The sequence below is a fragment of the Leuresthes tenuis genome, unplaced genomic scaffold (assembly GCF_036924035.1).
Source record: "Leuresthes tenuis unplaced genomic scaffold, fLeuTen1.0.hap1 SCAF_65, whole genome shotgun sequence".
In the NCBI taxonomy this organism is placed as follows: domain Eukaryota; kingdom Metazoa; phylum Chordata; class Actinopteri; order Atheriniformes; family Atherinopsidae; genus Leuresthes; species Leuresthes tenuis.
In genome coordinates this window covers 232,414-249,921 of record NW_027325419.1, presented here as the reverse complement: position 1 = coordinate 249,921, position 17,508 = coordinate 232,414, and the positions used below count along the sequence as shown (strand labels likewise).

Genomic DNA, 17,508 nt, shown 5'->3' with positions numbered 1-17,508 from the left:
CACCAACTCTGAGTCTCATTGAGAGACTTTTCTCAACAATTGGGTCCTCAAACCAGATCTCAACGTTTTTTCCGCTTTCCAGGGTCGGAACTGAAACCGTGCACGGGGGAGTCCAGTACTCCTAATGAAAGACCCCCTGCTGAATTGCGGTAATTAGGGGCCAGTGTCCACTGAAAGGGGGAAAAAGGGACGAGATCGTACTTTTGAATCAATGGCCAGAAGCCATTGGCAGTGCAGGCATCAACAATAATGGTGTTATTTCACCCATTAACACTTAAGGTACCTCATGCAGTGGCTGTGATATGGTTACTTAACAAAATATCTTTACCAGACATCTCTCCTACATAACAGTTCTTCTTTCACAGCCACACCTTGTTGTCGAGAGATGTGCTACACTTAATCCATCCACACTGCTACCTACCCCACAGATGGAAAGCCTCATGATTGCATGTCAGAAATAACCATCAGTGTTTTACCCAGGCCAGACTTAACTGATATACGTTATGAAAATGCAGAAATAACTATATTTATTCAACAGGTCAAGCAAAAAACCCTGATGGCACAAATGCTACAGGATTTGCAGTAGTAACAGAAACTGAAGTTTTCTTAAAACAACCACTACCAAAAAATTACTCTGTTCAAGCAGTCGAATTGGTAGCTTTAACTGAAGCTTGTAAATTAAATAACAAAAAGGTTGTTAACATTTACACTGACAGTCAGTATGCCTTCTCAACTGTACATGTGTTAACACAGCATTGGAAAAACAGGTATGTTGACATCCACAGCTAAATGTATAAACTACAAATATTTTAGCATTATTAGATGTTATTCAATTGCCATCTACAATAGACTCGTATGAATGACCGGAAGGAAAACCATACTGCCAAAGAATTTGTTTAAATATGCTGCAGTATTGAGCCACGGACCATGTCATGTCTCAACAGGAGGGATGGAAGCAATAATGAACAAGGTTTTTACAGCATATGGTTTTACTAATTATTGAATTTTTTTTTTTAGAATAAATAAATTAATAAAGTTTTGTCTAGCAGGTCAAATATGTGCAAAATACATTCCACAGGGCAATCTAAGACCAAAACGAAGATAATTCCCTAAGCCAGTGTATCTTTTTCAACATATTTGTTTGGATTTCATTATTTCATTATTGTGTAGATTTCATTGAACTAAATAAATGTTAAGGGAAATGATTCTGCTCAGTGACAACAGAGGTTTTTACCAAATGGTCTGAAATATTTCCATGTGCACAAGCAGATGCACTCTCAGTAGCAAAATCACGCGTAAAATAACTCATTTCTAGATTTGAAATTCCTGAAAAGATCTTCAGTGATAATTTGACACACTTTGTAAACAATGTCATCTCACTGATGGCAAAGAACTTAAAATAGACCTTAGAAACCACTGTGATATAGAAGGTTTCGCTAACACATTGGAATTGTTTTACTATTTACATATGCATGTGCAGTGAAGAATTGCTTGCTGCTGATAAATGCAAAGAAGAACAGCTTACACATAGATGCTCACATATAGGCTGCTGAATGCAATGAAGACCTGCTTATCCAGTAAAGTTCAATGTCAATGTGTAATATTCAATTAGGATTTGCAAAACAGTGAAGTTAAACAATGAATGGGTCCATAGTCGGTATGAGAAGACTACAGGAATATTTACCTGGGTGTACGTTCAAACAGAGATGAGAAAATTGCGATAAATTATTGTTTGTTTGTTTGTTAGTATGTATATGAATGTTATGTGTATAAACTGTGTTGAGTTATAGTTACTCAGTAGTGTCTCAGTGAAACAACCGACGGGGGAAGCCTTGCGGTGACAACAAAAGCAGTGTTTTACTGATCAGTCAAGTTGCTCCAGTGTACTCCATACAAACTGGTTGGCTACTGAAGGGATAGAAAATGGGGAATACTTGTTTTAAAGCAAACAAGGAATTAGATGGGAAAAATACATGTTTTAACGGGACCCAGACAATATTATATAGATGTCGCCACTGAAGTAAAGAACATTTACGTGGGATGGTGTGAGGGTCCTCGTTTGGCTGACGTTCGCCGATATGCTCGCCATGCTCAGAACCAAGTTGAGACGCGTAAGACAACCAAAAGGGACAAGTGTGAAAAGGAGCTGCATTTGGCAACCATGACCATGTATTACGCAGTTGGTGTAAACAGAGGACGAGGCCGAAGTCGAAGACGTGGACGTGTGGGAGAGGAGGTCGAAATGGGCCACGCCAGAGCTATGATCCGAATATTTGTTTTTACTGTGGCCAGACTGGACACTGGAAGAAGGACTGTCCACAGCTAAAAAGTGATGAAATTGGGCAAAAGGCTGACTGAGGGTGGGAGGCAGGTTCTGGACGTCACGCGGCAGCGGAGCCTCCACTAATGGGTGATAGCACAAACACACTCACACATTTTTCCTGCTCTGTGTAGTGAAGCAACGCTTGCCGACTGTGATTCACGTAGTAAAGTTTTGCATGCTATTTCCGTCCTAGAGCAAAGATATTTCTCTCAGAATATAGGAACTTATGTTCATCAGTAGTGACGTCAGGGGAGTTTGATTGTCCTCCAAAGTTAAGTGGAAACCACGTTTACTGTATGTTTGCATCAGGCCAGGTTGTGAAGGAGAAAATGACAATGCCCATTGCGTGTTGTCACTCCCGATGAGCTCTCCTTCAAACACTCATTTTTGTTATCAGAGTTGTGTCCCATTAACCTGATGGGCTGTGATCTCATGTGTAAATTAGGCATTATTTTAACTTCTACACCAGAGGGTGTTAAGGTTATGTTACAGCCTGACAAAGTTTTCACAGCAGTGCAGTTTGATTCATCGGCACTTACATATGCTTATGAGTGGAAACTTCCCAGCTCTCCTTTTTCACAACAACTAGTGGAAGAAGCAAAAGCGTTAGTTTCACCCCTTTTCATGCAACCTACTGATTTGCACTGCACATCACACATTTCTTTGGGGCCTGACAATGACTATGAGAAGAAGTGAAAAAATATGTGCGCCTACTTTATTGGCTGTGTCGCTCACTCCAGAGCACTTCGATTTTTTTAATGTTTGTGGTACTCGCCCTCACATTTCCTTGGCCAAACGTACACACTGGCAGTGACAAGGTGTGGGAGAGTTTGTTGCTACATGTCAGAAAGAAATGGAGTGGACTGTTTCACCTGCTGATCCAAATTTGATGTTTTCTGAACGATTGTCAGCATACAAAAAAACATTTTTGAGTACAATGCATTGTCAAAGAACTGTGGACTTAATTCCTACCACAGAATCACATTTTGAAGCATGTTTTTTATCTGAAACAGATTTGTCTTCGATACCCATGTTGACTGAAGTGCCCAATGATCTTTGGGCTAAGAGCAAATATGATGTGGGGTTGATAAAAGGCTGTGAACCAGTAATTGTCACCCCTAAATCAGACTTTTGTCCATGTAAAAAACAATACCCTTTTAAGCCTGAAGCAATTAAAGGGATTAAACCTGTTTTTCAATCTTTTCAGAAAACAGGCGTTATTGTTCCTTTTGAAAATTCACCTGTGCTTAAAGATGCTGGCCAGCCAGATGAATGGCGTTTTGTACAGGACCTCCAAGCGGTGAATGCTGCAGTTCAGCCACATGCTCCTACTGTGCCCAACCCACACACTATTTTGTCTCAAATTACATCAGATGCACAGTTTTTCTCAGTGGTTGACTTGTCGCCAGTGCACCCTGATAGCCCATTTTGGTTTGCTTTTTAGTTTGAAGGGAGATCTTGGACTTTTACCCGGTTATGCCAGGGGTACTGTGAAAGTCCCACTATTTACAATGCTGCCCTCAAAGCTAGTCTGGATTAACTTCAATCAACCACAGGCTCTGCTCTTTTGCAGTATGTGGATGACATCCTTTTATGTGGTCCATCTAAACAACAGTGTGAAAAAGACCAAATGACTGGGAATTTCTTAAAATAACAAAGTCTTCAATTGTCCCATGTAAGCTTACACCCATCTGGAACAATCCTGACATACTGCAAAACAAAAAAATGCTAAACTTTACTCGGTGGAAGATCAAAGGAATCAAACATTTGGAACATATAATCCAAAATGGACATTTTATTTCATTTGATGAGCTCATATCACAACACGAGATAGGCAGCAATAAATTTCTAGAATATCAACAACTTAAGTCTATAATAACAAAGAAATATATCCTCCACCAACCAGACTTACAACTCCCGATTAGGGTAGCAGAATTTCTAAGCATCTGCACCCCAAAACTACTATCAAAAATATATAAATTATTGTCTAAAATAGATGACACAATGTCTCTTCCATCCTCAAAATGGGAGGCAGATTTATCCATCAGTTCTAGTCATAGCTTCTGGCCACAAATATGTTTGAACACCTTCAGAATGACTCAGAATTCTAATTTACAGCTCATACAATACAAAATCCTTCATAGAACACACTATACAGGACAAAGGATGTTCAGGATGGGTCTGACACACTCAGACATCTGCTCACATTGCACAGAGAACACGCCTGATGATTATGCACACGCTTTGTGTTTCTGTGCGCCTGTCCAGAAGTTCTGGCTTGAAGTCTGTGCGGACCTATCAACATGGCTAAAGTGTAGCATCCCTGCATGCCCCAGACTGTGCATACTGGGTGACTTAGACAACATCAACATGGAAATTAACTCAGCACACATGGTTCTCACAGTGTTATGTATCGCAAAGAAAACTATTCTCATGAACTGGAAAGCGAAGAACAATCTGTGTATTAACCAGTTTAGAAATTTTCTTTTAGATTATATTAGCATGGAAACAATGTCTGCCTCCTCAAAACATCAATTGGCTGAATTTAACTCTCTCTGGTTCCCGCTGATTAGCTTTATCACATAGTGGTGGTGGTGGGTTGCTGTCCCGTCGCTCTGGGCGGTTGGGTGTGTGCTGGGGGGGGCTGTGTGGCTTCGGGCGTCTGGTGGTCTCGCGGGTCGTGGGGACCGGGTTGGTCATTGCTGGGGGGGACTGTGTGTCGGACTTGGAGGGCAGTTTTGGGGGCTTGCGGGTGGGACTGTCTTGCGGTGTGGGGCGGGGTCACTTAGAGGCCTTGGGGTGGTGGCTGCTGGCTCTATGCCGGGTGGCTGGGCCGCTCCGGCATGGGTGGTGGTGCTGGGCCTGGGCCCTGGTGGCTGGGCGCTGCCTTGCGCCCGGGGGGGGGGGCCCTGCCTGTGCCTGGAGGGGCTGGGTTGTCCTGGACGCGCCACAGTATGGGTGGGTTGGTGCAGGTCCTGGTGCCGGGCTTGTTGCTCTGGGACCTCCAAGGTGTCCGCAGATGGTTGTTTTTTTTTCAGGGTGTTGGGGCGTGCAGTGGGGGGGGGCGATGCTTTTCCCCTGTTGGGGGGGGGGGGGGGGGGGGTGGCCTGTGTGATGGTGGGTCTCAGGCCCGGGCTGCTGCGACTGGTGTGACCGGGAGGTTTGTTTGTTTGTTTTTTGTTGTTGTTTGTTTGTTGTTTGTAGAGGTCCTCCGGGGTGGGGTGGGGCGGGATGGGTACCTTCTGGGGGTACAGTAGCTCCCGCAATATGGTCGCTGCAGGCCCCGAGCCTGGTGGACATCAGCCCCTCCTGCCCTGGGTTGGCTCCCAGGTAGCGGGGATGCCTATTGCAGCCAGTCCCTGGCTGCCTTCTCCGGGGGAGAGTAGCTGCCCCGGTGTATATCCCCATACCCCTCTCCCTTTTGGCTCCTGTACACAGCACACACTCACACATGAAGGGTTTTGGGGGCGTGTGTGTTCGGTGGGGTGTAGTGGATGGGGCCACGTAGGTGGTCCCCTTTGGTTGCACTCTGCAGTTCCCCGCCCCTGTTTTAATTACACCTTAGACATTACTACTTATCAAACACACACTCACACACACACATTAGGTCTTGGGGGGTGGTTACACTGAGTGGCATCTGGTGGGCGGGGCTCTTTGGGTATGTAGGCTGCCCAGAGGGCCGCGCTCCCAGTCCTACAAGTTGGGCTGCCCCTCAATTTTAATCGCTCATATTAGAACTTGCAGCCGAACACTTCCGCTCCACCTTTTAGTTTTCTATGGGAAATTCACACCTTTTCTAATAGTTGTCAGGCATTCGCACCTTGTCTTACCCGCTTTTTATAAACTTTAGTCAGACATTCACACCTTGCAGCTGAACCACCTCCGCTCCCTGTTTTGATAATGTATGGTCTGGCAATACTACCATTTCTTACCGGTTTGTGAGTAATTATGGCTGGACATTCACACCTACTTGCAGCCGAACACCACTTTTCCCGCTTTTGATGATGTATGGTCCGGCATTCTAGTCTTTTCTAACACATTTTTCAGCAATTATGGTTTGACATTCACACCTACTCACAGCCGAACACTTCCGCTCCCGCATTTGATGGTGTATAGTCGGGCATTCTCACCCTTTCTCATCAGCTTTTTGCAAATTATGATCTGACATTCACACCTACTTGCAGTCGAACAGCTCTGCTCCCGCTTTTGATTATGTTTGGTTGGATATTCGAAACTTTTCTTCACTGCTTTTTACAAACTTTGGTTGGACGTTCACACCTTCTTGTAGCCGAACACATGCACTCCTGCTTTTGATGGTATATATTCGGGCATTCGAACCTTTTCTTACCCGCTTTTTACAAACCATGGTCGGACTTTCACACCTTCTTGTAGCCGAACAACTCCGCTCCCGCTATTGATTGTGTACAGTCGGGTATTTTAACCTTTTCTTACCCGCTTTTTACCAACTATTGTTGGACATTCACACCGTCTTACGGCGGAACACCTCCGCTCCCTCTTTTGATGGTGTATGTTCGGGCATTCGAACCTTTTCTTACCCGCATTTTACGAACTATGGTCGGACATTCAAACCTTCTTTTAGCCGAACACATCCACTCCTGCTGTTGATGATGTATGGTTGAGCATTCGCACCTTTTCTTACCCATTTTTTACAAACTATGGTCGGACATTCACACCTTCTTGCAGCTGAACACCTCCTCTCCCGCTTATGATGATGTGTGGTTTGATATTCGAAAATTTTCTTTCATGTTTTCTAGCAATTATTGATGGACATTCAGACCTTCTTGCAGCTGAACACCTCCGCTCCCGCTTTTGATGATGTATAGTCGGGCTTTCGAGCCTTTTCTTCCCCGGTTTTTACAAAATTATTGTTGGACATTCAGACCTTCTTGCAGCCGAAAACCTCCGCTCCCTCTTTTGATCATACATTGTCGGGCATTCGCACCTTCTCTTACCCGCTTTTTACAAACCAGGGTCGGACTTTCACACCTTTTAGTAGCCGAACAACTCCGCTCCCGCTATTGATTGTGTACAGTCGGGTATTTTCACCTTTTCTTACCCGCTTTTTACCAACTATGGTCAGACATTCACACCTTCTTACAGTGGAACACCTCCGCTCCCTCCTTTGATGGTGTATGTTCGGGCATTCGAACCTTTTCTTACCCGCTTTTTACAAACTATGGTCAGACATTAAAACCTTCTTGTAGCCGAACACATCCACTCCTGCTTTTGATGATGTATGGTTGGGCATTCGTACCTTTTCTTACCCATTTTGCAGTAATTATGGGTGGACATTCACACCTTTTTGCATTTTAACACCTCCTCTCCCGCTTATGATCATGTGCGGTTTGATATTCGAAAATTCTCTTCCATGTTTTCTAGCAATTATTGATGGATATTCAGACCTTCTTGCAGCTGAACACCTCCGCTCCAGCTGTTGATGGTGTATAGTTGGGCTTTCGAGCCTTTTCTTCCCAGATTTTTACAAAATATGTATGGACATTCAGACCTTGTTTCAGCCGAAAACCTCCGCTCCCTCTTTTGATCATACATTGTCGGGCATTCGCACCTTTTCTTACCCGCTTTTTACAAACCATGGTCGGACTTTCACACCTTTTAGTAGCGGAACAACTCTGCTCCCGCTATTGATTGTGTACAATCGGGTATTTTAACCTTTTCTTACCTGCTTTTTGCCAACTATGGTCGGACATTCACACCTTCTTACAGCGGAACACCTCCGCTCCTTCCTTTGATGGTGTATGTTCGGGCATTCGAACCTTTTCTTACCCGCTTTTTACAAACTATGGTCAGACATTCACACCTTCTTGCAGCCGAACACTTCCGCTCTACCTTTTAGTGTTCTATGGGGTATTCACACCTTTTTTTTCACCGCATTTTATAGATTATGGTTGTAAATTCTCACCAACTCTTATCCGAAGACCTCTCCTCCTGCTTTGGTTAATATATAGTCGGGCATTCGAACCTTTTCTTACCCGCTTTTTACAAATTATGGTCGAACATTCACACCTACTTGCAGCCGAACACCTCCGCTCCCGCTTTTGATGGTGTATAGTCGGGCTTTCGAGCCTTTTCTTCCCCGGTTTTTACAAATTATGGTTGGACATTCAGACCTTGCAGCCGAAAACCTCCGCTCCCTCTTTTGATCATACATTGTCAGGCATTCGCACCTACTTGCAGCCGAATACTTCCGCTCCACCTTTTAGTGATGTATGGTTGGCATTTGCACCTTTTCTTACCCTTTCTTACCCTACTGATTGCTTAAGATTAAGTTGTTTTTTCTCAAACTACAACATTTTTTTAATTGTTGAAACTTGATTTGAAGTGGATAAATAAGGAGGACAAACAGTTTTAAGTCAGGCTGATAGAAGGAATTAATTTTATAGCAAAATCTGTATTTCGTCATATGTCGAGAGATGCTTATTGCTGAAGAAGTACAAAGTACAACGTTGTTTATCGTTGAAACTTGATTAGACATGAATAAATATGAAGGACAAAGCAGTCTTAACTTGGTTAGAGTTAAGGAATTCGTTTTATAGGAGAATCCGAATTCGTGCATAACTCGTAAAATAGAGCTTATTTTCGGATTCCTGAAGAATGAGTCTGGTTCTTTCTCATAATACAAAGTTTGTTGTTTATTGTTGAAACTTCATCAGAAGTGAAGAAATAAATTAATGCCTATCAACAAATGTGGGATCTAAACTCTAGTGCTTCCTCTAAAATAATTTCCTTTCTCAATTCAGAAATGTGTGTGTGTAAGTCACAACACCCGTGACACCAAAACGGCTTTCTTTTCTCTCTTTTCTCTACACTCTGCTCTGGGAGCGAGCCGAGTGTGGGCTAACCGGGAGAATTGCTTGAAAGAAACGCGACACCGAATGAGTGGTCAGAACAAAGCCTCAATACGGTGTTCCCGTGGTGTTTGTGGCTGCCTTGTCTTTTGCACAGAGTAAAAGACAAGGCAGCCATCGAATAGGGCCCGATTGTTCCTACTTGGTCAGCCGAGGAGCAAGGGGGGGGAGCAAGCGTCTCAACCAAGCAAATCTCACCAAGTAGGAACAATCGGGCCCTATTCGATGGCTGCAACACCTGAAAGAGATATTGATGCGAGACCCGATCAAAAGCTTTTTCAAAGTCTAAATTTAAGATGACAAGCCGGGTGTTTCTGTCTCTAGCGTAATCAATGATGTCTCGAATCAGTACGAGGCTGTCGGTGAGTTGTCTCTCTGAGATGGCACAAGCCTGGTCTGGGTGAATTGCCTCCTCTAAAACAGAGGACATCCGTGTCGTTAAAACCTTGCTAAAAAGTTTACAGTCAAAGTTTAAAAGTGTGATGGGCCTCCAATTCTTTAGGTCAGTCTTATCATTTTTATCAGAAGTGAAGAAATAAATGAATGCCTATCAACAAATGTGGGATCTAAACTCTAGTGCTTCCTCTAAAATAATTTCCTTTCTCAATTTAGAAATGTGTGTGTGTAAGTCACAACACCCGTGACACCAAAACGGCTTTCTTTTCTCTACACTCTGCACTATGAGCACACACACCAAATCAGAAAGGCTTTTTTCTCTCTTTTCTACATTATGGACTGTGGGGACATAAAACCGCTCTCTCTTTTTTTTTTTTATCGTGTGCCAGGGCGTTGTCTCACGTATTAGATTGTGCTTAAGATACGAATGGGTTTATCAGTCACATCAGAATCCATACATACTGATCCTCCCGTAATAAAATGGTCGGATCTTATCAAACACACTTTGTTTCTTGTGACAATCAAGTCAGCGAAACAGCGTATACACGTCAATACACTTAATCAAGTTTGCCACAAGAACTCATAAGTTTGGCAGTATTGCTCTGCCGTCAGCAATCATATATCCATTTTATTTTCGTGAGACATGTGCAGGCACCTGTTCATCTACTGTTCTATCACTATGAATTAGTTTATCTATTATCAATAAGGATACTTCTACAACTACTCTATCAAAGTATGTCCGGACTTCTTACGTTGTCAGTTGCTATATATGAATAAGTGGGTAGCTACTGACAAGCATTAAGCATGTCACACAGCCCAAACATATAACATTTCAGGACACACCACACAGTTAACAACCACAGTGAAGCGTGTCAAAGCCCAAACATGTAACATTCAACAGGACACTTACACAACACATTCAAATCAAACAGTCAGACAACATACAAGAACATATACCCCAGCCGGCATTGCTCCCTGCCTATTTTCCTACAGCTCACTATGTGTGCGCACACCTTTATTCACAAACTCTTCAACTTATACTCTTTTACCAAAGCTGCTACAGCTCGATTGGCCGAATACCGAATAATCCTAATTCGGTGAATTTGACATCTGCCTTACATGTAACAGATTAGCGGTTTAGCAGTTTTAATTTAGTTTGAGTGAAGGAATTCATTTTATAGCAAAATCCGAAATCGTGAAGAACTCATGAAAGTAAGCTTATTCTCGGATTCCTGAAACTTTAGATTTGCTATTTCTTTTACTGCGAAGTACAACGTTGTTTTTTTTGTTTAAATCTTTCAAGACATGGTAAATATGAAGGACAAAGCAGTTTTAACATAGTTTGAGTGAAGGAATTAATTTTATTGATAAAATCCCAAGAGTCTGCTGAGAAAAGAGAGTGAATGCGAAGTAGACTTTAACACGGCTCTGGGAGCGAGCCGAGTGCGGGCTAACCGGGAGAATTGCTTGAAAGAAACGCAACACCGAATGAGCGGTCAGAACAAAGCCTCAATACTTTGTTCCCGTGGTGTTTTTGTTGCTGCCTTGTCTTTTGCACAGAGTAAAAGACAAGGCAGCCATCGAATAGGGCCCGATTGTTCCTACTTGGTCAGCCGAGGAGCAAGGGGGGGGAGCAAGCGTCTCAACCAAGCAAAGCTCACCATGGGGAAGGTGGCTATGCCAACTAGCCTGATGCCCTGCTCCCGCAGTGACGGATAATCGTACTCTGGTTTCTCTTCATAACATACAAGTCTTTCGCCTTTTACTAAAGACTTCTGTGGAGAGCAGCACTAATGAGTTGTATCTATTTTTGGCAGGCTTTACCTTTGCGGGTGAAGCCCTTTCTGTCTGTGCAAAAGAAATCTTGTTACTGTGCAGAGTGACTTCTCTGAATAGAGTCGCCTTACTTGTTGCGACTGTGCCGATGTTCGAAGCTGGAGTGCAAAGTTGTTGCTTGAATGGTGCTTGCTGGAGCGTGCGGGAGTGCAAAGTTATACCATTTAAAAGGGCTGAAGAGTGCTCAGTGCAGCAGGTGGGCCGAGGTGCAAAGTGACACTCTGGCCACCTATGGCCATAAAAAGAACAGGGGTGTTAGCGGACAAGTGCGCATTGTGCCAGGAAGGGCCCTCGGACGTGAACCAGTGGACAGTTGTCGCTTCTCGGCCTTTTGGCTAAGAAGTCACTCTGCACAGTAACAAGATTTCTTTTGCACAGACAGAAAGGGCTTCACCCGCAAAGGTAAAGCCTGCCAAAAATAGAAACAACTCATTAGTGCTGCTCTCCACAAAAGTCTTTAGTAAAAGGCGAAAGACTTGTATGTTATGAAGAGAAACCAGAGTACGATTATCCGTCACTGCGGGAGCAGGGCATCAGGCTAGTTGCCATAGCCACCTTCCCCATGGTGAGCGTTGCTTGGTTGAAACGCTTGCCCCTGTGCAATCGACAAGGCAGCAACAAAAACACCACGGGAACACCGTATTGAGGCTTTGTTCTGACCGCTCATCCGATGTCGCGTTTCTTTCAAGCAATTCTCCCGGTTAGCCCACACTCGGCTCGCTCCCAGAGCCGTGTTAAAGTCTACTTCGCATTCACTCTCTTTTCTCAGCAGACTCTTGGGATTTTATCTATAAAATGAATTCCTTCACTCAAACTATGTTAAAACTGCTTTGTCCTTCATATTTACTATGTCTAGAAAGATTTAAACAAAAAAAAAAAACGTTGTACTTTGCAGTAAAAGAAAGAGCAAATCTAAAATTTCAGGAATCCGAGAATAAGCTTACTTTCATGAGTTCTTCACGATTTCGGATTTTGCAATAAAATGAATTCCTTCACTCAAACTAAATTAAAACTGCTAAACCGCTAATCTGTTACATGTAAGGCAGATGTCAAATTCACCGAAATAGGATCTAAGGGTATTCGGCCAATCGAGCTGTAGCAGCTTTGGTAAAAGAGTATAAGTTGAAGAGTTTGTGAATAAAGGTGTGCGCACACATAGTGAGCTGTAGGAAAATAGGCAGGGAGCAATGCCGGCTGGGGTATATGTTCTTGTATGTTGTCTGACTGTTTGATTTGAATGTGTTGTGTAAGTGTCCTGTTGAATGTTTGGGCTTTGACACTTCACTGTGGTTGTTAACTGTGTGGTGTGTCCTGAAATGTTATATGTTTGGGCTGTGTGACATGCTTAATGCTTGTCAGTAGCTACCCACTTATTCATATATAGCAACTGACAACATAAGAAGTCTGGACATACTTTGATAGTAGTTGTAGAAGTATCCTTATTGATAATAGATAAACTAATTCATAGTGATAGAACAGTAGATGAACAGGTGCCTGCACATGTCTCACGAAAATAAAATGGGTGTATGATTGCTGACGGCAGAGCAATACTGCCAAACTTATGAGTTCTTGTGGCAAACTTGATTCAGTGTCTTGACGTGTATACGCTGTTTCGCTGACTTGATTGTCACAAGAAACAAAGTGTGTTTGATAAGATCCGACCATTTTATTACGGGAGGATCAGTATGTATGGATTCTGATGTGACTGATAAACCCATTCGTATCGTAAGCATAATCTAATACGTGAGACAACGCCCTGGCACACAATCAAAAAAAAAAAGAGAGAGCGGTTTTATGTCCCCACAGTCCATAATGTAGAAAAGAGAGAAAAAAGCCTTTCTGATTTGGTGTGAGTGCTCACAGTGCAGAGTGTAGAGAAAAGAGAGAAAAGAAAGCCGTTTTGGTGTCACGGGTGTTGTGACTTACACACACACATTTCTGAATTGAGAAAGGAAATTATTTTAGAGGAAGCACTAGAGTTTAGATCCCACATTTGTTGATAGGCATTCATTTATTTCTTCACTTCTGATGAAGTTTCAACAATAAACAACAAACTTTGTATTATGAGAAAGACCCAGACTCATTCTTCAGGAATCCGAAAATAAGCTCTATTTTACGAGTTATGCACGAATTCGGATTCTCCTATAAAATGAATTCCTTAACTCTAACCAAGTTAAGACTGCTTTGTCCTTCATATTTATTCATGTCTAATCAAGTTTCAACGATAAACAACGTTGTACTTTGTACTTCTTCAGCAATAAGCATCTCTCGACATATGACGAAATACAGATTTTGCTATAAAATTAATTCCTTCTATCAGCCTGACTTAAAACTGTTTGTCCTCCTTATTTACCCACTTCAAATCAAGTTTCAACAATTAAAAAAATGTTGTAGTTTGAGAAAAAACAACTTAATCTTAAGCAATCAGTAGGGTAAGAAAGGGTAAGAAAAGGTGCAAATGCCAACCATACATCACTAAAAGGTGGAGCGGAAGTATTCGGCTGCAAGTAGGTGCGAATGCCTGACAATGTATGATCAAAAGAGGGAGCGGAGGTTTTCGGCTGCAAGGTCTGAATGTCCAACCATAATTTGTAAAAACCGGGGAAGAAAAGGCTCGAAAGCCCGACTATACACCATCAAAAGCGGGAGCGGAGGTGTTCGGCTGCAAGTAGGTGTGAATGTTCGACCATAATTTGTAAAAAGCGGGTAAGAAAAGGTTCGAATGCCCGACTATATATTAACCAAAGCAGGAGGAGAGGTCTTCGGATAAGAGTGGGTGAGAATTTACAACCATAATCTATAAAATGCGGTGAAAAAAAAGGTGTGAATACCCCATAGAACACGAAAAGGCTCGAAAGCCCGACTATACATCATCAAAAGCGGGAGCGGAGGTGTTCAGCTGCAAGAAGGTCTGAATGTCCATCAATAATTGCTAGAAAACATGAAAGAAAATTTTCGAATATCAAACCACACATCATCATAAGCGGGAGAGGAGGTGTTCAGCTGCAAGAAGGTGTGAATGTCCGACCATAGTTTGTAAAAAATGGGTAAGAAAAGGTGCGAATGCTCAACCATACATCATCAAAAGCAGGAGTGGATGTGTTCGGCTAAAAGAAGGTTTGAATGTCCGACCATAGTTCGTAAAATGCGGGTAAGAAAAGGTTCGAATGCCCGAACATACACCATCAAAAGAGGGAGCGGAGGTGTTCCGCTGTAAGACGGTGTGAATGTCCAACAATAGTTGGTAAAAAGCGGGTAAGAAAAGGTTAAAATACCCGACTGTACACAGTCAATAGCGGGAGCGGAGTTGTTCGGCTACAAGAAGGTGTGAAAGTCCGACCATGGTTTGTAAAAAGCGGGTAAGAAAAGGTTTGAATGCCCGAATATATACCATCAAAAGCGGAAGCGGAGGTGTTCGGCTGCAAGAAGGTGTGAACGTCCGACCAAAGTTTGTAAAAAGCAGTGAAGAAAAGTTTCGAATATCCAACCAAAAATAATCAAAAGCGGGAGCAGAGCTGTTCGACTGCAAGTAGGTGTGAATGTCAGATCATAATTTGCAAAAAGCTGATGAGAAAGGGTGAGAATGCCCGACTATACACCATCAAATGCGGGAGCGGAAGTGTTCGGCTGCAAGAAGGTGTGAATGTCTGACCATAGTTTGTAAAAAGCGGGTAAGAAAAGGTTCGAATGCCCGAACATACACCATCAAAGGAGGGAGCGGAGGTGTTCCACTGTAAGAAAGTGTGAATGTCCGACCATAGTTGGCAAAAAGCAGGTAAGAAAAGGTTAAAATACCCGATTGTACACAATCAATAGCGGGAGCAGAGTTGTTCCGCTACTAAAAGGTGTGAAAGTCCGACCATGGTTTGTAAAAAGCGGGTAAGAAAAGGTGCGAATGCCCGACAATGTATGATCAAAAGAGGGAGCGGAGGTTTTCGGCTGAAACAAGGTCTGAATGTCCATCCATATTTTGTAAAAATCTGGGAAGAAAAGGCTCGAAAGCCCGACTATACACCATCAACAGCTGGAGCGGAGGTGTTCAGCTGCAAGAAGGTCTGAATGTCCATCAATAATTGCTAGAAAACATGGAAGAGAATTTTCGAATATCAAACCGCACATGATCATAAGCGGGAGAGGAGGTGTTCAAATGCAAGAAGGTGTGAATGTCCACCCATAATTACTGCAAAATGGGTAAGAAAAGGTACGAATGCCCAACCATACATGATCCTAACAGGGAGCGGAGGTGTTTGGCTGCGACAAGGTGTGTATGTCCACCCATAATTAATGAAAAGCGGGCAACAAGTAGGTTTGAATACCCATCATCAAAAGCAGGAGTGGATGTGTTCGGCTACAAGAAGGTTTGAATGTCTGACCATAGTTTGTAAAAAGCGGGTAAGAAAAGGTTCGAATGCCCGAACATACACCATCAAAGGAGGGAGCGGAGGTGTTCCGCTGTAAGAAGGTGTGAATGTCCAACCATAATTGGCAAAAAGCAGGTAAGAAAAGGTTAAAATACCCTATTGTACACAATCAATAGCGGGAGCAGAGTTGTTCCGCTACTAAAAGGTGTGAAAGTCTGACCATGAATTGTAAAAAGCGGGTAAGAAAAGGTGCGAATGCCCGACAATGTAAGATCAAAAGAGGGAGTGGAGGTTTTCGGCTGAAAGAAGGTCTGAATGTCCATCCATAATTTGTAAAAATCGGGGAAGAAAAGGCTCAAAAGCCCGACTATACACCATCAACAGCTAGAGCGGAGGTGTTCAGCTGCAAGAAGGTCTGAATGTCCATCAATAATTGCTAGAAAACATGGAAGAGAATTTTCGAATATCAAACCGCACATGATCATAAGCGGGAGAGGAGGTGTTAAAATGCAAAAAGGTGTGAATGTCCACCCATAATTACTGCAAAATGGGTAAGAAAAGGTACGAATGCCTAACCATACATCATCAAAAGCAGGAGTGGATGTGTTCGGCTACAAGAAGGTTTTAATGTCCGACCATAGTTTGTAAAAAGCGGGTAAGAAAAGGTTCGAATGCCCGAACATACACCATCAAAAGAGGGAGCGGAGGTGTTCCACTGTAAGAAGGTGTGAATGTCTGACCATAGTTGGTAAAAAGCGGGTAAGAAAAGGTGAAAATACCCGACTGTACACAATAAATAGCGGGAGCGGAGTTGTTCGGCTACTAAAAGGTGTGAAAGTCCGACCCTGGTTTGTAAAAAGCGGGTAAGAGAAGGTGCGAATGCCCGACAATGTATGATCAAAAGAGGGAGTGGAGGTTTTCGGCTGCAAGAAGGTCTGAATGTCCAACAATAATTTTGTAAAAACCGGGGAAGAAAAGGCTCGAAAGCCCAACTATACATCATCAAAAGCGGGAGCGGAGGTGTTCAGCTGCAAGAAGGTCTGAATGTCCATCAATAATTGCTAGAAAACATGAAAGAAAATTTTCGAATATCAAACCACACATCATCATAAGCGGGAGAGGAGGTGTTCAGCTGCAAGAAGGTGTGAATGTCCGACCATAGTTTGTAAAAAATGGGTAAGAAAAGGTGCGAATGCTCAACCATACATCATCAAAAGCAGGAGTGGATGTGTTCGGCTAAAAGAAGGTTTGAATGTCCGACCATAGTTCGTAAAATGCGGGTAAGAAAAGGTTCGAATGCCCGAACATACACCATCAAAAGAGGGAGCGGAGGTGTTCCGCTGTAAGACGGTGTGAATGTCCAACAATAGTTGGTAAAAAGCGGGTAAGAAAAGGTTAAAATACCCGACTGTACACAATCAATAGCGGGAGCGGAGTTGTTCGGCTACAAGAAGGTGTGAAAGTCCGACCATGGTTTGTAAAAAGCGGGTAAGAAAAGGTTCGAATGCCCGAATATATACCATCAAAAGCGGAAGCGGAGGTGTTCGGCTGCAAGAAGGTGTGAACGTCCGACCAAAGTTTGTAAAAAGCAGTGAAGAAAAGTTTCGAATATCCAACCAAAAATAATCAAAAGCGGGAGCAGAGCTGTTCGACTGCAAGTAGGTGTGAATGTCAGATCATAATTTGCAACAAGCTGATGAGAAAG

At 43.0% G+C, this 17,508-nt stretch overlaps 2 non-coding genes across 2 annotated transcripts; one reads left to right on the top strand and one right to left on the bottom strand.

Moving 5' to 3' along the window:
- Positions 1–11,327: 11,327 nt before the first annotated feature.
- Positions 11,328–11,441, top strand: LOC140285948 (U5 spliceosomal RNA). Its single transcript, XR_011910879.1, has one exon. It is a non-coding gene; the product is annotated as a U5 spliceosomal RNA (small nuclear RNA).
- A 392-nt stretch (positions 11,442–11,833) lies between these two features.
- On the bottom strand, positions 11,834–11,947 carry LOC140285958 (U5 spliceosomal RNA). The gene has a single exon (XR_011910888.1). It is a non-coding gene; the product is annotated as a U5 spliceosomal RNA (small nuclear RNA).
- Positions 11,948–17,508: the final 5,561 nt, after the last annotated feature.